Genomic DNA, 24,673 nt, shown 5'->3' with positions numbered 1-24,673 from the left:
GAGCCCCTATATGCCAGGTTAGTTGATTCTGTGAGTTTTCTTGTAGTGTCCTTGAACCCTCTGGCTTCCACAGAACTTCCTCCCCCTCTTCAATAGGATTCCCCTAGCTCCGCCTAATGTTTGTCTGTGAGTCTCCGCATCTATTTCTATCAGTTGCTGGGTGAAGCCTCTTTGAAGACAACTGGGCTAGGCAATGATCTATGACTACAGCAGAATATCGTTAGGAATCATATCATTGACTTTTTTCCACAATTATGTTTGATCCTATCCTAGGTCTCTTGTGATAGAATATTACTTTCAGCTGTGTGATGTTTGTTTATGCTGCATTTGTTTAAATCTGTGATGCTGTGCCTGTCAAAAGCACCTGGTGGTCCTAATAAAGAGGTGAATGGCCAATAGCAAGGCAGGAACAAGGATAGGTGGGTCTGGAAGGCAGAGAGTATAAATAGAACGAGAAACAAAGAAGAGAGGAAGATTTCAGGGAGGCTAGTCACCCAAACAGCCACAGAGTAAGAAGGTTAGTAAGATATACAGAAGAAAGATAAAAGCCCAAAGGGGAAAAGGTAGATATGTTAATTCAAGTTAAGACAAGTTGGCTAGCAAGAAGCCAAGCTAAGGTCAGGCATTCATAACTATAAGGCTCCATATGTGATTTCCTTGGGAGCTGGGTGACAGGTCCCCCAAAAATATCAAAAGAGAAAAAAACATCCTGTAATATAGTGGTGCCCAACATGGGGCACCAATTGTTGTTTTCCTTTTTTAATTGTAGCTGCCATTTAGGGTATGGTTATCCTATTCAACAACTGCCACTCCTCCTCTCCCAGCAGTGGCTAGGCTGCAAGAGCCAAAGCCTGAGGGAATTCTGTTCCCTCAGGTACCAACTCTTCCAAAGCTACTAAGGAAACTAATTTAAATCTTTGTTCCACTAAAGAAATCAACATTCATAGGTTGAGGTAGAACCATGCTTCCCATAGAAGCTGAATAGTAAATACCTCACCTAGCTTACCTCCTCCTGTCTTTGAAGAAGCCCTCATTCTCGTTCGCTTCCTCCTTATAAACTCTTCTCCACATGGCTCCTCCCTACAGCTTCCTGTCTGCTAGTTGGAGTCTGACCGAGGCTCCTGACTGCAAGTGAATTCTGTTTATTAAAACACATCTTTGTATCATTAAACACATGTTCTAGAGCATAAACAAAAGCAACACACCTTAAATTCATATTCTACAACAGTCTTTTGGCTATCCAGCCTCTGTGTCTGGTCTCTCCAAGCAATGTTGGGGTGGGTTCCCTCTAATGGTATGGGTCTCAAGCTGGATCGTTTTTTTGGCTGGTCACTCCCATAACTTCTGCACCATGTTTACCCTGACATATCTTGTATGCAGGCAGGACAAATTGTAGGTCAAAAGTTATGTGGCTGGGTTGGGGTCCAAATCTTTCCACTGGAAGTCTTGCCTAATCACAGGAGATAGCCAGTTCAGGCTACGTATCTTCATTACTAGAAGTTTTAGCTAGGGTCACCCTCATAGATTTGTAGGAGTTTTCCATTTCACTAGGTTTCTATCTCATCCAATAGATGCTCTTGATTCAGTTGTCTCTCCAAGCACTCCATCCTCCCTCTACCTGGTCCCTCCCCCTTTTCCCATCTCCACCCCCTCATCCAGACTCCTTCCCCACTATCCACCCATGATGTCTATTACATTTCTCCTTCAAGATGAGATTCATGTGTTTCCACTCTCCCTGAGTCTTCCTTATTGCTTAGATTTTTTGGGTCTGTGGATTATAGCATGGTTATCATTTACTTTATGGCTAAAATCCACCTATAAGTGAGTACATACCATATTTGTCTTTCTGTGGCTGGGTTATGTCATTCAGGATGATCTTTTCTAGTTCCATTCATTTGCTGCCAAATTTCAGGTTGTCATTTTTTAATAGGTTCATAATACTCCGTCGTATAAATGTACCACATTTTCTTTATCCATCCTTCAGTTGATGGACATCTAGGTTGTTTCTAGTTTTTTGCTATTATAAATATAGCTGTTGTGAACATAGTTGAGCAAGTGTCCTCCTGGTATGGTAGAGTGTCCCTTGGATATAGGCTCAGGAATGTTATAGCTGGGTTTTGAGGTAGGTCAATTCCCAATTTTCTGAGAAACCCACATATAGATTTCCATAGTGGTTGTACAAGTTTTCACTCCCACCAGCAATCAAGAAGCATTCCCCTTGCTACACATACTCCCCAGCATTAGCTGTCACTTGTGTTTTTGATTTTAGTAATTCTGACAGGTGTAAGATGGTATCTCAGAAGTCATTTTGATTCGCATTTCCCTGATGGTTAAGGATGTTGAACATTTCTTTAAGTGGCGCTTGGCCATTTGAGATTCCTCTGTTGAGAATTCTCTGTTTCTATCTGTACCCCATTTTTAAATTGGATTATTTGGTTTGTTGATGTCTAGTTTCTTGAGTTCTTTATGTATTTTGGAGATTAGTCCTCTGTCAGATGTGGGGCTGGGGAAGATCTTTTTCCTTTCTGCAGGTTGCCATTTTGTCCTTTTGACTGTGTCCTTTTCTTTATGGAAGCTTTTCAGTTTCATGAGGTCCCATTTACTAATTGTTGATCTTAGTGCTGTGTGATTGGTGTTCTGTTCAGGAAGTTGTCTCCTGTGCCAATGTGTTCAAGGCTATTTCCCATCTTCTATTCTATGAGGTGCAGTGTATCTAGTTTTATGTTGAGGTCTTTGATCCACTTGGACTTGAGTTTTGTGCAAGGTTATAGATATGGATCTATTTGCACTCTTCTACATGTTGACATCAAATTAGACCAGAACTATATGATGAAGATGCTTGTTTTTTTCCATTGTATATTTCTGGCTTCTTCAAAAATCAGGTGTCCATATATGTGTGGATTTATATCAGGGTCATCAGTTCCATTCCATTGTTCAATCTGTATGTCTTTATGTCAATATCATGAAGTTTTTAATTGCTCTGTAGTATATCTTGAAATCAGGAAGGGTGTTACCTCCAGACATTCTTTTATTGCACAGGATTGATTTAGCTATCCTGGGTTTTTGTTTTCCCATATGAAGCTGAGCATTGTCCTTTTAAGGTCTGTAAAGAAATATGTTGGAATTTGAATGGGTTTGCATTCAGTCTGTAGATTGCTTTTTTTTTTTTTAGTTCCATTGGTCAACATTACTTTTTCTTTCTCTTTTTAAATTTAAATTAGAAACAAGGTTGTTTCACATGTCAATCCCAGGTCCCTCTCCATTTCCCTCCCCTTCTCCCATGCCCTCCCCCCAAACTCCCTAACCTGCTTTTAAGACAGTATTTTTACTATGTTAATCGTACTGATCCATGCTCATGGGAGATATTTCCATCTTCCAATACCTTCAACTTTTTAAGTTTTGAATTTCTTGCTATACAGGTCTCTCACTTGCTTGGCTAAAGTTACCACAAGATATTTTATATTATTTGTGGCTATTGTGAAAGGTGTTGTTTCCCTAATTTCTTTCTTAGACCATTTATAGTTTGAATACAGTAAGGTACTTATTTTTATTTCAGTTTATTTTGTATCCAGGCACTTTGATGAAGGTGTTTGTCAGCTGTGGGAGTTCCCTATTAGAAATTTTGGGGTCACTTATGTATACTATCATATCATCTACAAATAGTGAGAGTTTGACTTCAGCCTTTCCAATTTGTTACCCCTTGATGCCCTTTTGTAGTCATTGCTCTAGCTAGAACTTTGAGTAGTATATTGAATATATACAGAGTGGACAACCTTTGCTTAGCTCTCATTTTAGTGGAATTGGTTTAAGTTTCTCTCCATTTAATTTGATGCTGGCTGTAGGCTTGCTGTATATTGTTGTTATTAGGCTTAGGTATGTTCCTTTTATCCATGGTCTCTCTAGGACTTTTATCATGAAGTGGTGTTGGACTTTTCAAAGGATTTTTCAGCATCTAATTAGTAAAGTGATTTCTTTCTTTCAGCTTGTTTTTATGGTGGATTGCATTGACAGATTTTCATAGGTTGATCTGTCCCTGCATTTCTGGGATGAAGCCTGCTTCATCATGATGGATGATCCCTTTGATGTGTTCTTGCATTCAGTTTACCAGTATTTTTTAAAAATATTTTTTCATCTATGTTCATTAGTGAAATTGGTCTATATTTTCCTTTCTTTGTTGAGTCTTACACACCATGTGTGTGATTTGGGTATCAGGATGACTGTGGTCTCATGAAATGAATTTGACAATGTTCCTTCTGTTTCTCTTTTGTGGTATAATTTGAGGAGTGTTGGTATTAACTCTTATTTGAAATTCTGGTAGAATTCTGCATTAAAATCATCTGGCCCTGGGTGGTTTTTATTTTGTTTTGTTTTTTTTAGTTGGAAGAATTTAATGACTACTTCTGTTTCCTTAGGGATTATTGATCTATTGAAAATGTTTATCTGATCTTGATTTAACTTTTATTGCTGTGTTCAAGATGGTATGAACAGATACATTCATCTTCTGAGTTAGTCTATATTATAACTTTAACAGCTGAATTGGGAAGTTGGGAGACATAATTCAGCAAATAATAGCTCCCATCATATGACATGTCCTCCACAGGCTTATGCCTGAACCTGGGTAACTCAATTGGCAGTGCCATTTTGCAAGATTGAGAAACCTTTTGGATGTGTTGTCTAAATGACAGATATAGGACATTAAGGCACGGCCTGAAGATCGTAGGCCGGCTCCACTTCTAGATGATTTTTCTGTTTGTTGATTCACCCAGCTGTGAACAAGCTGTTATCACCACAAGTACAAGCCATTCCTACCACAGTACATTACCTGCTGTGATGGACCACCCTCCAACTGAGAGCCAACATAAATCCTTCCTCAATTCAGTTGTTTCTTGGCAAGTATTTGGTGACAGTGATAAGAAAAGTAACTAATACAATCAACTGCTATTTGAGATAGGAGTCATTGCTATTATAAACTTGACCGTGTGAGTTTTAGATATTTGGATGGTATGAAGACTCAACTTGGAAGGATTTATAACAGCCCAGAGAAGTCCTAGATTTATGTAAGCAGAACTAATGGGCCATTGCGTTGGGAGAACACCAAACAGAAACTGGAAAACAAAGTGAGCTCATATAGTTTCAGAAGAGAACTAAGAGTGAATTGGCCTAATGGTCATTCATATTATATTCTAACATAGAATTTGGCTGCATTCTGCCCATAAAAGCAATATGTTTAAGTAAGTGAGAGCAGTAAGTAGAGCAGAACCATGAAAGAAATAGAAGAAAGGAGTATAAGAGAATGTTAAAGTAGAAGACATGGTTCATATAGGAAAGATATCTGTCATTGTCAAGGAGACTGGCACCATTAGATAGAAACCACAAGATTTACTCATGAAGGAGAAAACAAGGTGTTATGAGGCCAAGATCCTAACCATCAAAAGTGCAGGTTGTGATAATTTATATTTACAAAATGTAAAATGTCTGAAAATGTAGTGCCTTTAGCACATTCTGCTGGAAACAGTAATCTAGGGAAGTGTTTTTCCAGGTTTAGCTGCAAAGTCCCACAGAAGCTGCCTCGGCTATGGTGCAAAGGTACTAGACTACATCGAAAGCTGGCATCATCATCATGGTTTTGGTTTTCTAGGAACATGAGATACAAGAAATTTGAGATCTTGGAGGATTACATGAAATTTCCAGAAAGCTGCAGAGGTCAGCAATGTGAAGCAGGTCTATTTCCTGCAAGGAAGTCCTTGTGGCCATTATGTGAAACTATGAAGGTGAAGTCAAATTTAAATTAAAGAACCCAGGATATTTGGGACATTCGAAATGTGGGACATTTGTCTAGGGAATCTACGGGCACTGAGTAGAACTGCTCCAAGAGAGAGGACACACATGTCACAGATAACAGAGCTTGAAGCTAGCAGGACCCAAGTCTATGGTACAAAAGGATTGCGTCTTCCAGCATTCAGGACAAATGTTCCTTGTTGGTCCTCTTTGTCAATCAATGCCTTCATTGACTCACTGAAATGAATACTTTACCTCTCTCTCTCTCTCTCTCTCTCTCTCTCTCTCTCTCTCTCTCTCTCTCTCTCTCTCTCTTACTTATTACTGGGGAGGAAGACATAACAACTTGCAGGAGTCAGTCTTCACCTTCTGCCATGTAGGAGCTGGGGAGCAAACTTAGGTCATCAAGCCTGGTGGCAGCGGGTTCCTTCATCCACTGAACAATGTTGGCAATCTGAAAAACACATCTCTTTAAATCATTGTGCTGCCATCTTGACCTGAATAAAAAGGGGAAAGGGGTTGCCAAAATAATTCCAGTATCGTTCTCCCTCTGTTTCCAAATCTGTCCAAATGTCAGCTAGCTCATGCCCCCATATATGGGGGCTGCTCCTGCCACCATTCCCTCCTCATCATTATGGACTTTTAACCCCTCAAATATGGTCAAAAAGAAATCTTGAATCCCTTAAGTCATTTCTTATCAAGTGTTTAGTCACAGGAACGAGAAAAGCAAAGAAACGTTTCCTTTTGTTGTTTCTTTTGTAGTAAAACGGAGCATCGGAATCCATCATTTAGTGAAGCCTGTTTTAACTCTGTGTGGTGATATCTGGTTTATACAAATTTTTTTCTTTTTAGACATAAAAGGGGATATGTCGTGATATCTTGCTTGTACAAAAAAAGTGTTTCTGAAGATGAGAGAGTGGAGCTTGCCACTAGTTAACCATAAAGGTCTGGAAGTCTGTACAGACAGACAGGAAGTGAGATGGCTGGGCAGAGAAAGAAATACAGGTAGGAGAAAACAGGAAATCTCTCTTTTCTTCTAGGAAGCTAATGAGGCAAAGCTGACTTCATCTTGTTTCTTATTCTCTCTGATCTCTCAGCATTTTCTCCTATATCTGACTCAGGGCTTTTATTATTAAGTCCTATTAGAACTTGTGTTTGAACACTGTGATTTAGAACAAAGTATAGATTATCTGTTATACTTCATGAACTAAAAAAAGTTAAAAGTAGCAGAAAAGGCTGAAGAAAACTAATATTTATCAACAAAAATACCTAAAAGCATGATGCTATTATAATGATAATGAAGACCACAGATGGTGATGTTTCATTTGAATTTCAAATATTTTCAGCTTTTCAGATGTAGTGAACCAACTACATAAATTTACATAGCAGAAAAATATACATAATTATGTTTCTCTTAGTCCAATCAGAATCAGCAGGACATTACAAATTCTGTTAACATGTCCACTGATGGATACTAAAAACAAAAAGCTTCTTATTGAGGTTATACAAATAAGATAATACTGTTAACACCTATCATATCCCATGGTTTGAAAAAAATAGGTAGTCATTAATATTTCTACGTCATATGTTTTCTATTTTCTAGGATGTCTTTATAGAGAAGTATGTATCATGGTGTATATTTTCTCAATGTTTAACTTTTCTGTATTAATGACTAGGCAAGAAAAAAGTCAATGTCTTCATATTTACCTGGGGAAACACAGGGGAAAGTCACCTAAAAGCTCTCTGTGGTAAGTTCAAAGTTCTCTGCACACTCTTCATGTGCAGTTTGGCCAACCTCTTAGCACAGTTAATGTCTTTAGTGAGAAGTGAGATAAACTAATGAGCAATAGAACTAGCCACATAGATTTATCCAAGGAATATGCTAAAAATAAGATTATATGGGTTTCATCCCAGAATATTATTCAGTATGTCTAGGACTGGGACAAAGAGTCAAAAATTTTAAAGAGACCATTGCCCCATCATTCAGTTCCTGTCATGTTTGGCTTTGATGGAGCGGGTCTACCCACATTTGGTACCTGCTGAGAGAACACTGGCTCTTATAGACCATGGGACATAGGGATCTACTTATGGGTCCATAAGGAGCTTGAGATGATTTGATGTTAATCTCTAGATTGCTAGAGACATTCTACACTTCACAGGGCCCAGAATGGCTGGAGATATACCTTAATGGGTAGAAGTAGTTGCTACACAAGCATGGTAACCTAAGTATGATAAATCTGATTCCACAGACTGATAGAGAGAGCCAATTCCTTAAAGCATTTCTTTGACCTGCACACATGCACCAATGCAATATGCATCCACACTTACACATATATGATATTCTTGCCCCATATTAAAAATGTTTTATAAAAAGGAATTATGTTTCAAATAAGAATAATAGGTAATAGAACATAATTACGTCATGGAGATATAGAAATATACCTAGATGTCCTAACAATTATAAGAAATATTATACCTTAATAATTAAGGATAAGACCCCATTGAAGTTTCCAAATTTCTTGTATGAATTTGCAAAGAAGATAACAAAGATTATTTTCTGTTGGGCCTTTTCCTGGGAGGCATTTTCCTCTAATGTACATAACTCATTTTTAAGGAAAATGTGTCAGATTTTGAAAGATAGAGGGCACACGGCCTAGCTCACAATCTGGGTTATTTCTGCACGCACACACACATAGATGTACATACAATTAAATAGCAGTGTAAGCAGTACAGAAATGAAAGTCAATGGTGGATCACTGAACTGATAGTAATGAGAGTAGTTTCTGTGCATAGACACACAATCTGTGTGCAACATCATTCCATTAATCACTGCTCTGTGAGTACTGGCCAGTTTTCTGGCTTAACACTCATTCATAAATACTCCTTATCTGATAGTAAGTGTTTGGTCTTACAAGTTATCATGTGAAAGGATAATGGCATTTTATTTGTTATCTTGTTAATTACTGAGTTAAATTAAAAGTGCAATAAATCTTTCCTTATCTGAAACACTTTAAAATATATTCCTAGATCTGTTCAAATATTTCTTAAAACATTATGTATTAACTACATGTGAGAGAGCATGTTAGAATCTTCAAGGATTTCATTACAAGCCCTGGCATCCTGTGTCATCAGTTTATAGACAAAGAAGAAAAAAAATATGGGTAGGGCAAGGAAAGAGAAGCCGCTTTCAGAATTTGACTATGCAAAATATAAATTAAATATTGAATCTATCTTTGCCCTATTCCTTATTTGTTGTAAGGAAGCCAGGTACAATGTGAGCTGCTAAACAGAGAGTTCACTGTGGCTACAACCTGAAATCTTCAGGTAACAGACAGATGAATGAATTTGGAAAACAAATCTTATAGAGACTAGACTTCCAAATAATCTATCAATCACAAATGCATGAGAGCCTGAGAGCCAGAGACAAATTAGAAAATACTGCTAGAGAATGTTATTTCAAGCCATTAAGTTTTAAGGTGTGTAGTTATAAAACATTGAACAAACATTACATTTTCCTTGGGAAACCTTTAAAATATACCCTGTCAGTACCAACAAAGCCTCAGGTTAGTGTGGGAAATCTCAAAACTGTTATTGCTAACTTTCAGATCAATTGCCTAAGAATTGGTTTCATGGCACCCAGGTCTAGGTGAGCCACACTTGAAACAAGCTGTCAAAACAACACAATCAAGGAGAAGAGAAACAGAATCCTTTTCATATGGTGGCAACAGAGCCTCTGCTATGACCACACAGTCCTTATAAGTACGTGTGATTGTTTGAAAGAAAATGGTCCCCAAATGGTGTGGCACTATTAGGAGGTGTAGCCTTGCTGGAGTGGTATGGTCTTGTTGGAGGAAATGTGTCACTGTCAAGGTAGGCTTTGAGCTCTCATGTGTGCTCAAAGTACCACCCAGTATCTCAGACCCCTTCCTGTTTCCTGTAAGATGTAGGACATTCAGCTACTTCTTCAACACCATGTCTTCCTGCATGTCACCATGCCCCACCATGATGATAATGGACTAAACCTCTGAAAATGTAAGCCACACAAAATTAAATGTTTAATAAGAGTTATTGTGGCCGCCGGGCGTTGGTGGTGCACGCCTTTAATCCCAGCACTCGGGAGGCAGAGGCAGGCGGATCTGTGAGTTCGAGGCCAGCCTGGTCTACAGAGTGACTTCCAGAACAGCCTCGAAAACAATACAGAGAAACCCTGTCTCGAACCCCCCCCCAAAAAAGAGTTATTGTGGCCATGATGTCTCTTCACAGCAACAGAAACCCCAACTAAGAATAAAATTGGTACCAGGGAATGAGGTATTGTTGGGATAGGTCTGACCATGTTTTTGTTTGGAAGAATTTAGACTTTGGTACTTTGGGTTAGGAAGGCAGTGGAATGCTTTAAGCACTGCTTAATGAGCAGCACTAGTAGGAACATGGGCGATAATGGTGCTGAGAATAATTTGAACTGTAGGTGCTAGCGCAAGATATTTCAGTAGAGAATAATTTTATTGTGTTGACTAGAGATCATTCTTGTGATATTTTGATGAATAATGTGGCTGCCTTTTGCCTTGTCCAAAGAGTCTGCCTGAGGCTAAAAATGAAGACTTTTGGATTAATTCTGTTGACAGAGGAAATCTTAAAACAGCTTAGTATAGACTCTGTTGTACAATCGACTACTAATGGTAACTCTAATGAAGATTTATAATGAAAAGGAGCAAGCTGAGCACGGAAAAATATTTGAGGAGAAAAGAAGCACCAGAAATTGAATGGAGCTAAATCCTGTATTGAAGGAGATAACCAGACTAAGAAATAGAATAAAGGGAGAGGTGAACTCAGGGAAAGGACCTACCCAGGTAAATTTCCAACTTGTGAAAAGGAATTGAAGAAAAGTTAGGTGGCACAGACCTTTAATCCCAGCACTTGGAAGGCAGAGACTGGTGGATCTCTGAGTTTGAAGCCAGCCTGGTTTACAGAGCAAATTTCAGAGCAGTCAAGCTTAGGCAGTGAAGGAAATCATCAAAAAACAGAAAACAGGTGAATATGTAATTGAAAGAGTTCTGAGTTCAAGGCCATCCTGGTCTACAAATCCAGTTTCAGGTCAGGCACATCTTGGCAGTGAAGGAAACCACTAAAAACGGAAAGCTTTGTGAAGATATAATTGAACAAGTGGACCATGTTCCAGCTCCAGAAAATAGCAGAACTCAGCAGCTTTGGCCAGATGGCTCACACTTTAGAGTTAAGCATAGAGGGAGCTAGGGGATTTGATCAATTTCTACAGAAAGCCACTGAGGTCAGGCATGTCTCATGGATGTCCCTGAATGGAAGCATGGAGTGGCCATTGCTTGAAGCTGTGATGTTGAAGCCTAAATTGCCTTGGAAACCCCCAGATGTTGGAGATGCCAAAGCTGTGAGATACATTTTGAAGAAAATTGCTAACAACAAATGGAACTAGCCCAAGAGAAATAAGTAGGTTGCCGTCAACAAGGCTGAAAGGGATGGAGATCTGAAGAGCATTTTGACATCAGACATACAGAGGTAGAGTTTGGAGTCTGCCCAGCTGATCTTTGGTCTTAATTTGGTTCAGTTTTTCCTCAATAGACTCCCTTCCCTAAATTTGGAATGGATATATACACATACAATTGCGCGTGCGCGTGCACACACACACACACACACACACACACACACACACACACACCATGATGTGCAAAGCTAGGGAACAACCAACAGAATAAAGAGATAAGATACTGAGTCAGTAGGAAAAAAAACATTTATAAACCATGTATGTGAAACTGGCTGTCATCCAAAATGTATAAGCAATACAACTTGATATTGAGCAGACAAATAACCTGTTTGGCAGGGAAACCAAATAAACATTACTTCAAAGAAAACAGAAATAATCAAAGGGTGTATAGATACTAAAAAAAACATCAACATCAATCGTTAATTGTCAAGGAAATAAAAATAAGAAAGATGTGGCATTACCTAATACCAATTGGAATATGTACTCTTCAAAAGATAGCAAGTATTATAGATGAGGTGGGACAAAGTAAACACTGAAACACTGTTGGCAGGGATGCAAATTAGTACAGCTATAGGGAAAATACAATGGAGCTTACACAAAAAGTGAGAGCCAAACTACCATGTAACCTAACAATCTTTCTACAAGGTGTATTTTCAAAAGAAAATTCAGATGTTGAAGAGATATACCCATTTGTGTTTGCTAAAACATTATACACAATATTCAAGGTATGGATGGACAAAACAAAAATGTGATAAAAATACTGACATTATCCCAAGATGTTTGGCATAATTATGTTAAGTGAAATAAGACAGGCACAGGCACTGAAAAACAAATGTCCCATAAAATCACTTGTATGTGGGATCTAAAGCAGAAACTACTAGGAGTAATAAATAGAATGGTTATTACCAGGGTACTTGGGTGAGAATATGGGAAAATATTGATCAAATGATACAAAATTTCAGCTCCATACGGGGAAATTTTCAGGACTCTTATCATGGAGGATGTATATTGTCAAAAGAAATACATTAGTTGCAGAGAGAGAGAGAGGAGTGATGAGCAAAGGAGTCAAGACCTGGCTGATGAAACCCACAGAGGCAGTTAACCTGAACAAGGAGGAGATCTTGAACTGCAGACTAGTGACTGAGAGGTCAGCATGAGACAATCCATACCCTCTGAATGAGGGTGTCAGTGAGGAGGCCTCAGCAATCTGTGGGGCCTTGGATAGTAGATCAGTATTTAGTCCTGGCATACACATGGACTTTGGGAGCCCATTCAGCCTGGACACACGGGGGAGGCCCTAGGCCCTGCAGGGGATGATGTGACAGCCTCTGCAGAGTCCACATGGAAGGCTTCACACTTCCTGGGGAGTTGAGGGAGCATGGGGTGAGGGTTGGGGGCTTGGTGCGGAGCATGGAGGAGGGGAGGGCGAGGGAGCTTGGATTAACTTGTGAGGCAAGCTTGTTTCTAATTTAAATAAAAAATAAAATAAAGAGAAAAAAGAAATATATTACATTATTAAAATATCTTCATTTGACACAGTATTTGTGCAGATCTAAGAGGGACAATATGTTTTGATTCATGTATGCTTTGTGTCTATTCAGGTTAATAAGTCTTATCTATCTTTATTAATCACTCTTTTATTGTGAGCCTATGTAGCCAGGACTGGCCTTGAAGTTCTGATCATTTTTCTCTACCTCTCAAATTGTGAGCCACCATGTCCAGCTTAACTTTGAGAGAGGAAAATATTGTCAGTTATATTCATTCTGCTGTAAGGAGGACACTCCCTATGAAACAATTGCAGTGTTTAGTGTGACAGACATCTCCACCTTCCTTTTCCTCCTCCTTCTCTCTGGTTTTCCCATCTACTGATCTCAACTTCTATGAGACAATCTAAAAAGAATTGCTGAGAGTAGACTTTGAGGTTTCTCAACCCATACGCCCCCCCACACAAGGTAAGTTAAATACTCAATACCTATGTTAATTATTTCATTTTAACAATTCCCCAATGAACGCATACTTCAGGACAGCAAGTTTTATTCCTATACCTCACCTTCTCCCCGCAAAAGAAACAGAGTAGATGAGTGGAAAGCAATGTGATGCGGGAGAGATGCCACTGACTTTGAAACTGGAAAGGCCTATGTTTAAGTTCTGACTGTCACTGTGATATTTTATGTTAAGGATGAGAAGCAACTTTGGGTACGTCTATGAGGACATTTCCAGAGAATATTAACTAAAGGGAAAGACATGCTCTGAAAGCGAGCAATGCCATCTCTGGGGCTGGGGTCTCAGCATAAGGGAAAAAAGCATAAAATCAGCTTCGCACCACCTTTCCTCTTTCTCTGCTTTCTGATATGCCAAGCAGCATAGAGTCACCACTGCCAAGAGCTGGTCTCCCTGCCATCTCCTTTAGTTATCAATTGTGCATTCTGAACTGCAAGCTGAGTTAAGTCCTTCCTTCCTGTCACTTCCTGTCATGTACTGGGTCACAGCCACGAGAAAGTAAGTACAAAGCTACCATCAGAGTGTTGGATCAGCCTGGATCTTTACACAGTGTCATTGTTTGAGTAAGAACGGCTCCCATAAGCTCACAGATTTTAATACTTGATTACCAGAGAGTGGTATTAATGGAAAAGATTAGAAAGTATGGATTTTTTGGCAGGAAGTGTGTTACTAGGGGTGGGCTTTGAGGTTTCAAAAAGCCTATACCAAGTCTAGAATCTCTCTCTCTCTCTGTTGCCTTCAGATCTGGATGTAGAACTCTCAGCTACCTCTCCAGCACCATGTCTGTCTGCATGCCGCCATGCTACCCACCATGATGATAATGGACTGAACCTCTGAAACTGCTGAAAGCCCCAATTAAATGTTTTCTTTTATAAGAGTTGCCTTGACCATGGTGTCTCTTCACAGCAACACTGACTAAGACACACAGATTTCTACAGCAAATCTCCTGGTGCGGCTGAATGTAAGGTTTTAATCTAGACAAGACACATTGAATGAAAAGCCATCGAAGATGGCTGGTAAGCAAGGGTCATTTACATTATAGCTCACCATCTCATTTTCATTGTTCTCAAGGCTAGTCCCAGAGCACCCCAAGCATATTTCACTAAATATCCCTTGGGTCATCTCTTTAGAGCAGAAGAAATACAGTATTTTACTTATTTGCCTGTGTTAGGATCTGGAAAATCCGATTTCCTTGTAAAAGTGCATCTTGGTAAGAACGAACTTCAACATAGAAATGCTGCCTCCCAGTCCTTCCTGATTCACAAGACAGGGTTTGAGGTTTTTGGTATTATGGAGCAGAGCGCAGGCCAAATCCAGGCATTCTGCTATAAAGCAAGTCACAATGTGCACACTATCTGAAAATATAAAATAGCCTGACAAAACAACCACAAAACTTTTTCCTGAAGTTAACCGTACATGTTTGGTGGCTTTTCGAGTAGAAAAGAATTACAACATCGGGAAACAGGAGAGAGCTCCTTCATTTTCAGAGTTTTCTGTTGGGCAGTGTCAATATGGCTATGTGGGTGCGAGCACTTGCTGTAAGCCTCATGACCTGAGCTCCACCCTGGAACACACATGGTGGAAGGAAAAGGCTTGCTTCTGCAAGATGACCTACACACACACACACACACACACACACACACACACACACACACAGAGAGAGAGAGAGAGAGAGAGAGAGAGAGAATGAAAAAATATTAAAAAATATTACATTTGTTGGTAGTTTTAATTTTTGCACTGTGCACATATATTGCTTTCATAAAATTTAAGTAATTGCAAAATGTTCATTGTCCAATTACTTAGTTTATATCCAACATTTCCTTGTACTCTTTTGCTAGGTGAATACAATTGCTCAAGGGTTTTCGTTTCAAAAGTAGTAGAAGTACAATTTTTCACTCTGAAAAGATAGCCACACCCAAATGCTTAAAGGTTAAGCTTTTTACCCAGTTCTGGTCATCAGTGGTTAGGAGGAATTCTCTTGGCTATCTCTCTGGCCTTCTCCCCAAGGAGAGAAAACAAAGAAAGCTTCTCACTATTTGTCAAGGCAAGTGTTGGTAATGTGCTGCAGCTTGAAGCACTTCACCCCTGGTGGGAACACCATACACATCTGCATGGAACTAACAGAGGCAATCATTTCTTCACCTCCAGCAATGTTAGATTCCTGAATTGCTAGCTGCCCTGAGAGTCTGTCCTTTAAAAAAATGATGCTAAAATTAATATGTTATCAATAATTACTGTTATAATATTAAATTTAATATTGCCTTTGTGGGCTGAAAGGATAGCTCAGCCATTAAAGGCTAGGCTCACAACCAAAACATATTACCTTTGTATGCAAGAGTCAGATACAACTAGGAGGGGAGTAAAACTAATAAAACTTAAAATATAAAAGTGATCTTAATCATCCTTAATTAAGAACAAGTCCAAGTGATCATAGCAGTTATTTCAATGGGAGTTATGATTCATATCAGTGTTAGTCAAATGTATCTTCTCAGACACTGGACGGTATCATAAGCCAGAAACCAAAGCAAAAAGAAAACAAATATTGAGCAGAATTAAAGCCAATTAACTTCTCATTTAGAAAAATCAAATGGTCTCTACTTTTGGTAGAAAAGAAGTTCCCAAGGCCCGATCAGTGTAGCAGGCATCAAGGCCAGAATGAGCCTTTTAAACACTCCCTTGCCAGGAGGATTAGTAACAAGGGTGGTGCCAGTTACTTGGACCAGCCCTAACAAGATAAATAAAGTTGAGAAGTTAGGAAAGAATTTGAACTCAACAGTGCAATAGCGTGAGATGGTATCTACCACAAAAGGCTCAGCCAGGCCCACAGCTTTGTGCGCTAGCTTCTGTGTGTTCAAATGAAGGAGGGTGTGAGTATGCACATTCTCCACTCTGCATGTTCCACAAGGAATGAAAGACCCTGGGCTTTAGAGGTTGCAAAGGCACACCCACACCCAGATCCCACCAGGGACTGCATTTTTGTTTGTTTTCCCTTTATTTCCTACCGTACCCACATTCTTTTCCTAGCTCCGTACTTTTCACTTACAAATCATTAACCATTTCTTTTAAGATAACCTCTTCGAATAGGTACTTGTTGTTCTTAGCTGAATTTCTGCTCTTTATTTTACCTGTGAATGTGGGACTTTGGACAGCATTCCCTCTCTTTTTGCTACTTCCTTTCCTAGATAAAAATCACAAATGGTAATGTCCCTACTGTTTAAGATGATGGGAGGGTGTTAAACATGTTAGGAGTCTGTTTTTCTTATAGTACTGCACTGTAAGGGCTAGAGACTGTGAATTTTTCTTATTCTATTTGATATATTTAGTCTATCTTCCTCCCTCTTAACATTTCCATTCCCCATTATTTTGACATTTCTTTGTCTTCTTATTCTTAGGGTTTCTTGGTATTGCTGTTGCCAGTACTTGCCCAATCTTTTACATGGCTTTTGTTGGTCCTTGATTCCCTCTTCCTTTGAGTTATTGGATCGGTGGTGACGAGGCAGGCCCTGGGGCTATTTCTACAGTGGAAATAAATTTAATGATTTGCCTTGATTGACATCAGTAGGAACTTAGTCTAGAGAAGTGGTTACCAAGCTTTCTTGTGGGAGTCTGCTAGAGGGCTTGTTGAGGCACAGACTTCTGGCATCACACCTGAGCTCCTGATCCAGACACACTCCTCTACTAGACTCTCAGAGGATGCTGATACTATTGGCTGGTGACCTCATTTGAAGAGCTATTGTGCTGATGTACTATCAACAAGGGAAGGAGTCTTATTGCAAATTAAGGAAGCCATTTTCCACATACACTAGTTCATTTCTAACTCACAGGATTTTTCCCCCTTTTTGAAAATTTAAATTAGAAAGAAGTTTGTTTTCCATGTCAACCCTAGTTCCCTTTCCCTCCCCTCCTCTTCTGCCCCCAACAGACCCTCTATCCCAAACCCTTTCTGCTCTCCAGGATGGATGAGGCCTTCCATGGGGGATCTTCAAGTATGTCGTATCATTCAGAGCAGGGCCTAGACTCTCCCCAGTGTTGTCTAGATGGAGAGAGTATCCCTCTATGTGGAGTGGGCTCCCAAATTCCATTCCTATACTAGGGATAAATTCTGATCCACTACCAGAGGCCCCATAGATTGCCTAGGCCTCCAAACTGACATCCATATTTAGGGGGTCTGGATCAGTCCTATGCTGGTTTCCCAGCTATCAGTCTTGGTTCCATGAGCTCCCCCTTGTTCAGGTCATCTGTTTCTGTGAGTTTCTCCAGCCTAGTCTTGACCCCTTTGCTCATCACATCCTCCTCTCCATAACTGGATTCTAGGAGCTCAGTGCAGTGTTTAGCTGTGGGTGTCTGCTTCTGATACTTTCAAAAAAATCTCTTCCGTATATTCTCCTCCATGCTCAGTCTGAACTATTTCTAGCTCGGCACATGGGTCACTGCTCAACTGAAAAGCTTACTCACTAAATCCTCTTATAACTAGTACTAACTGTTTTGTGTCAACTTGACACAAGCCAGAGGAGCCTCAGTTGAGGAAATGCCTCCATGAGACCCAGCTGTAAGGCATTTTCTCAATTAGTGATCAATGTAGGAGGGCCTGGTCTGTCTGTCCTGGGTTCTATAAGAAAGCAGGCCGAGAAAGTCATCACACACACACACATACACAATTTTGAAAGGCATTAATGAGAGTCTGATTTCTCAATTTCTCCCACAGAACTACGAAAATATGGCTTCTGTAAGAATTCTACTGCAGTTTGGTCCACACAGGCAGCAGAAACAAACTGTATCTTGGGTATGGGGCTTACCTTGTTCTTTCCTAGGCATGTAGTTTAGGAAGTGCCATCTATATAGTCCCTTTGGACATCATTTATCTTCAGATGATAGAGTCCCTAAAAGAGGAAATGAGAAAATCCTTTAAAGACGTTGAAGAAGACAAACCAAAATTGCAAGAAACAATTCAAACAGTGCAAGGTTTGAAAGCTGAAATAGAGACAATAATAAAGAAAAAAAACAAAACACAGTCTGGATTTCCAGGCCACCTGCCTGTGCTTGGGGTCTGCCCCTGCATCTTCCATCACAGCAGCAGGAGCCAACGTGCCCTAGTCTCCCGCTCCACCCACAGGACTAGGTAAACCAGGGCCCATTTTCAGGCTGCCTTTCTGTGATTAGGGTCTGCCCCTGCATCTTCCATCCCAGCAGCAGGAGCAAAGGCACCCCAGCACCCTAGTCTCCTGCTCCACCCATGTGACTAAGACTATCAGGGCCTGTCTACAGGCTGCACTCCTGTGCATGGGGTCTACCACTGGGGCTCCTGTCTACCACAGTAGTATTGAAAGCACCCAAGCATTGTATTCCATTTCTCCACCACAAGACCAGGAAGTGGAGAGCTACTAGAGCACTGGACTTGACTACACCCACCAAAAGAGAACCCTGGTCCCATACCCACCAGAAGAGGATCCCACTGCAAGAATGGAGGAGAAGGACACAATATAAAAACACAAGGAACAACAGAAAAACCAATATGACACCTCCAGAGTCAAGAGACCCTACATCGGCAAGACTGAAAAACCCCAAAAACAAATGAAACAGAAGAGAATGACATTAAAAACAACTTCACGAAAATGATAGAGGCCCTCAAAGACAATATGGGAAAATCCCTTAAAGATTTGGAAGAAAAAATGACCCCCAAAAATGCAAGAAATGGAAGAAAAGACAAAGCAAAAATTGCAAGAAACAATTGAAACAGTACAAGGGATAAAATTTGAAATAGAAACAATAAAAAACACAGGAATGCTGGAAATAGAAAAGCTGGGGAAACAGTCAGGTACAACAGGAGCAAGCAAAACCAACAGAATGCAAGAGACTGAAGAGAGAATCTCAGGTGTTGAAGATACACTAGGTTAATTAGATTCATCGACCAAAGAAAATTTTAAGTCTAACAAATCCCTAACACAAAATATCCAGGAAATATGGGACACAATGAAAAGACCAAACTTAAGAATAATAGGTATAGAAGGAGGTAAAGAAACCCACCTCAAAGGGGCAGAAAACATATTCAATAAAATCATAGAAGAAAACTTTCCCCACCTAAAGAAAGACATGCCAATGAAGGTGCAAGAACCTTGCAGAACACCAAATAGAGTGAACCAAAAAAGAATAAAAATAAAAAAATAAAAAATCTCTTCCACACATAATAATCATGACCACAAACATACAGAATAAAGAAAGAATATTAAAAGCAGCTAGGGAAAAAGGCCAAGTAACATATAAAGGCAATCCTATGAGAATTACTCCTGACTTCTCCATGGAAACTATGAAAGCCAGAAGGTCCTGAATAGATATTATACCAACATTAAGAGACCACAGATGCCAGCCAAGATTACTATATGCAGAAAATCTTTCAATCAATATAGATGGAGAAAACAAGATATTTCATGACAAAACCAGAATCAATGTAACAAAGAAATGGTTTTTTGAGAAAATCAACAATATAGACAAACCTTTATCCAAACTTATCCAAATGGCAGAGTATGAAAATGTAAATTAACAAAATCAGAAATGAAAAGGAAGACATAACAACAAACAGTGAGGAAATCCAGAGAATCACCAGGTCATATTTTGAAAAGCTATACTCCACAAAATTTGAAAGTTTAAAGGAAATGGACAATTTTCTGGATATCTATCACTTACCAAAATTAAATCAAGAACAGATAAGCAATTTAAATAGACCTATAACACCTAAGGAAATAGAAGCAGTCATCAAAAGTCTCCCAACCAAAAAAAGCCCAGGGCCAGATGGCTTCAGTGCAGAATTTTACCAGAAATTCAAAGAACAGCTTATACCAATTCTCCACAAAGTATTCCATGTAGTATAAGCAGAAGAGTCTTTGCCAAACTGTGTTTATGAGGTTTCAATAACATTGATACCCAAGCCAAAAAAAGACACAACTAAGAAAGAGAACTTGAGACCAATACCCCTCATGAATATTGATGCAAAAATACTCAATAAAATACTGGCAAATCAGATGCAAGAACACATCAGAAAACTCATCCACCATGATCAAGTATGTTTCATCCCAGGGATGCTGGGATAGTTCAGCATAAGAAAATCCATCAATGTAATCCACCATACAAACAAGCTGAGAAACAAAAATCACATGATCATCTCACTAGATGCTGAAAAAGCCTTTGACAAAATCCAACACCAATTCATGATAAAGGTCTTAGAAAGATCTGTGATAACAGGAACATACCTGAACATAATAAAAGCTATATAGAGCAAACCAACAGCCAACATCAAACTGAATGGAGAGAAACTCAAGGCAATTGTTCTAAAATCAGGAACAAGCCAAGGCTGTCCACTCTCCCCATATCTCTTCAATATTGTACTAGAAGTTCTAGCTAGAGCAATAAGACAATAAAAGATATCAAGGGACACAAATTGGAAAGGAAGAGGTCAAACATTCACTATTTGCAGATGATATGATAGTTTACATCAATGACCCAAAGAACTCTACCAGGGAACTCTTACAGCTAATAAACACCTTCAGCAAAGTGCCAGGATACATGATCAACTCAAGACAATCAGTAGCCCTACTATATACAGATGATAAGAGGACTGAGAAAGAAATCAGAGAAACATCACCCTTTACAATTGGCACAAACATCATAAAATACCTTGGGGGTAACGCTAACCAAACAAGTGAAAGATGTGTATTGCAAGAACTTGGAGTCTTTAAAGAAAGAAATTAAAGAAGACATCAGAAAATGGAAAGATCTCCCATGCTTTTGGACAGCTAGGATCAATGTAGTAGAAATAGCAATCTTGCCAAAAGCAATCTACATATTCAATGCAATCCTCATCAAAATCCTAGCACAATTCTTCATAGATCTTGAAAGAGCAATTCTCAAGTTCATATGGAAAAACAAAAAAACTCAGGATAGCCAAGACAACCCAGCTCAACAAAGCAACATCTGGAGGCATCACCATCCCTGACTTCAAGCTCTATTATAGAGATATAGTCCAGAGAACAGCTTGGTACTAGCACAAAAATAGACAGGTAGACCAATGGATTCTAATTGAACACTCTGAGATTAATCTACAAACCTATGAACACCTGTTTTTCAACAAAGAAGCTAAAATTGTACAATGGAAAAAAGATAGCATCTTCAACAAATGGTGCTGGCATAACTAGATATTGGCATGTAGAAGACTGCAGATAGATCCATGTCTATCGCCATGCACAAAACTTAAGTCCAAATGGATCAAAGACCTCCATGTAAATCCAGGCATACTGAAACTGTTAGAAGAGAAAGTGGGTGGTAGCCTTGAATGAATTGGTATAGGAGACCCTTTCTGAACATAACACCACTATCACAAACACTGAAATTGACAATTAATACATGGGTCCTCCTGAAACTGAGAAGCTTCTGTAAAGCAAAGGACACATTCAGCAAGACAAAAAGGTAACCCACAGATTGGGAAAAGATACTCACTAACCCCACATCTGACAGAGGGCTGATCTCCAAATTTACAAACACTCCAGAAGCAAGTATCTAAAACACCAAAGGATCCAATTAAAAAGTGGGGGACTGAACTAAATAGAGAATTCTCAATAGAAGAGTCTAAAATGCCTGAGAGACACTTAAGAAAGTGCTCAACATCCTTAGCCATTAGGGAAATGCAAATCAAAACAACTCTGAGATATCATTTTACTCCTGTCAGAATGGCTAAAATCAAAAACACCAAGGACAGTTTATGCTGGAGAGGATTTGGAGAAAGGGGAACACTCCTCCACTGCTGGTGGGAGTGCCAAATCATACAGCCACTATGGAAATCAGTATGGAAATTCCTCAGGAAAATTGGAATCAGTCTATCACAAGACCCAGCAATTCCACTCTTATGCATATAACCAAATGATGCCCATTCACACAACAAGGATGTCTGTTCTACTATGTTCATAGTAACATTGCATGTAATAGCTAGATCCTGGAAGCAACCTAGATGCCCCACAACTGAAGTGTGGATATAGAAAATGTGGTACATTTACACAATGGCGTACTCCTCAGCAGAAAAAAATGGAATCTTGAAATTTGCAGGCAAATGGATGTCACTAGAAGAAATCATCCTCAGTGAGGTAGCCCAGTCACAAAAAGACAGGCATGGTATGTACTGACTCATATATGGATTTTAGACATGGATCAGGGGCATGTCAGCCTACAATCCCAGTGCCAGGGAGTCTGGGAAACAGGGAGGTTCCCAAGAGACATGTATGATACCCAAGAGAAGCAGAATGAGGCAAGATCTCCTGAGCAGATTGGGAACATCGATGGAAGGGAGAGGGAACCAGAAAAAAGAGAAGGGGATAAGAGGAGGTGAGAAGAAGGCATGGGGGAGCAGGAAGCTTGAGGTGAGGTTAAGAATAGAGGAGAGAAGGATGAGAGATACCATAATAAATGGAGTCACTATAGGTTTGAGGAGAGAGCTGACACTAGTGAGATTTCCATAGATCTACAAGAATAACACCTACTGACACACTAAGCAATAGTGGAGAAACTACATTAATAGCCATTCACTGATGATAAAGTTGATGACTACCTTATATTCCATCCTAGAACCTCCATCCAGTGACTGATGGCACCAAAGACATATACCCACAACCAAACACTGAACTGAACTCCTGGAACCCAGTGACAGAGATGGAGGACTGATGAGAAAAGGGGTCAAGACTTTGTGAAATCCACAAAGACAGCTGACCAGACAAGGGGGGAAGCTCTTGAACCCCAGACTAATGGCTGAGTGGCCAACAGAGGACTGATTCAGACTCCATGAATGTAGTGTCAGTGAGGAAGCCTCAGAAATCCCTGAGGCCTTGGGTAGTAGATCAGTGTTTACCATGACATATGAATGAACTCTGGGAGCCCATTCCACATTGAGGGATGCTCTCTCAGCCTGGACACATGGGGTCCTGCCCTGGATGAAATCACAGACTCTGGAGATCCCCCCCAAGTAGGGCCTCACCCTCCCTGGGGAATGGTGTGGAGATTGGGTGGGGGGCTGGTGGGGAGGTGGTGGAGGGACAAGGGAGAAGGGGTGGGAGAGGGAGCTGGGATTGACATGTGAAGCATGCATGTTTCTAACTTAAATTAAAAAAAACATATATTGAGGGGAAAAAACACAATCTGAAGGAATACTTGGTGGGTAAACGATCAGGATCTACTTATGCAAGGATATCCAATAGAATACAAGAGTTGGAAGAGAGAATCTCAGGCGTTGAAGATTCACTAGGAGAAATATACTCATAGACCAAAGAAAATCTTAAGTCCAACAAATCCCTAACACAACATATCCAGGTCATATGGGATACTGTGAAAAAGCCAAACCTAAGAATAATAGGTATAGATGAAGGTGAAGAACTCAAAGGGGCAGAAAACATATTTAATAAAATCATAGAAGAAAACTTTCCCAATCTAAAGAAAGACATGCCATGAATGTCCGTCCCTCGCCTAGCGCGGCTTAGGCCTTGTTTCTTATCTAAATTTAAACTGGAAAAAAAAGAAAGACATGCCAATGAAAGTACAAGAAACCTACAGAACACCAAGTAGAGTGGACCACAAAAAAGTAATAATAAAAATATCAAACATACAGAATAAAGAAAGAATATTATGAGCAACTAAGGACAAAAGGCCAAGTAACACATAACGGCAAACCTATCAGAATCACACCTGAATTCTCCATGGAAACTCTGAAAGCCAGAAGGTGCTGGATAGATATTTTACCAACACAAAGAGACTATGAATGCCAGCCCAGGCTACTATTCCCAGCAAAGCTTTTGATCACTATAGATGGAGAAAATGAGATATTCCATGACAAAACCAGATTTAAACAATAAATATCCTCTAATCCAGCCCTACATAAAGCTCTGGAAGGAAAATTCCAAGCCAAGGAATTTAATTATTAGCAGAAAAATATAGACAATAGATAATCTCACTTTACCAACAGCCAAAACATAAAAGGGGTAGAAATCCACACACAATTCAACCACCACCACAAAATCCAAATAAAAAAGACTGAACATCCAATGGTCTTTAATGTCCATTAATATTAAAGGTCTTAACTCACCTATAAAAAGACATAGACTAACAAAAGTGATATAAAGACATATCCATTTTTCTACTGCATACAAGAACCATACCTCAACATCAAAGGCAGATATTACCTCAGAGTAAAGGGTTGGGATAAGATTTTCCAATCAAATGGACCCAAGAACCAAGCAGCCCACAGAATGGGAAAAACATTCACTAACCACACATCTGACAGAAGGCTGATCTTCAAAATTTTAAAAGAACTCAAGAAGCAAGTCTCTAAAACACCAAAGGATCCAATTA

General features: G+C 39.6%; 1 long non-coding RNA gene across 3 annotated transcripts in view; it reads right to left on the bottom strand.

Annotated features, from left to right (window-relative positions):
* The window catches only part of LOC106022019, a 58,652-nt gene that overhangs the window by 12,151 nt on the left and 21,828 nt on the right, over positions 1 to 24,673 (bottom strand). The window contains exons 3-4 of one of the 3 annotated variants that reach the window (XR_002385105.2): positions 18,091 to 18,174; positions 6,145 to 6,232 (exon numbers count right to left, since the gene is read on the bottom strand). This is a non-coding gene — a long non-coding RNA (uncharacterized LOC106022019). Of the gene's footprint in view, positions 1 to 2,617; positions 3,104 to 6,144; positions 6,233 to 18,090; positions 18,175 to 24,673 lie in introns of those variants that run through there. The other 2 variants (XR_002385106.2, XR_002385104.2) reach the window with 2 other exon arrangements.

This window comes from Mesocricetus auratus, unplaced genomic scaffold (genome assembly GCF_017639785.1).
Source record: "Mesocricetus auratus isolate SY011 unplaced genomic scaffold, BCM_Maur_2.0 Super-Scaffold_100019, whole genome shotgun sequence".
NCBI classification, from domain to species: domain Eukaryota; kingdom Metazoa; phylum Chordata; class Mammalia; order Rodentia; family Cricetidae; genus Mesocricetus; species Mesocricetus auratus.
The sequence above is the reverse complement of the archived record's forward strand: the minus strand, read 5'-3'. Positions and strand labels throughout refer to the sequence as shown.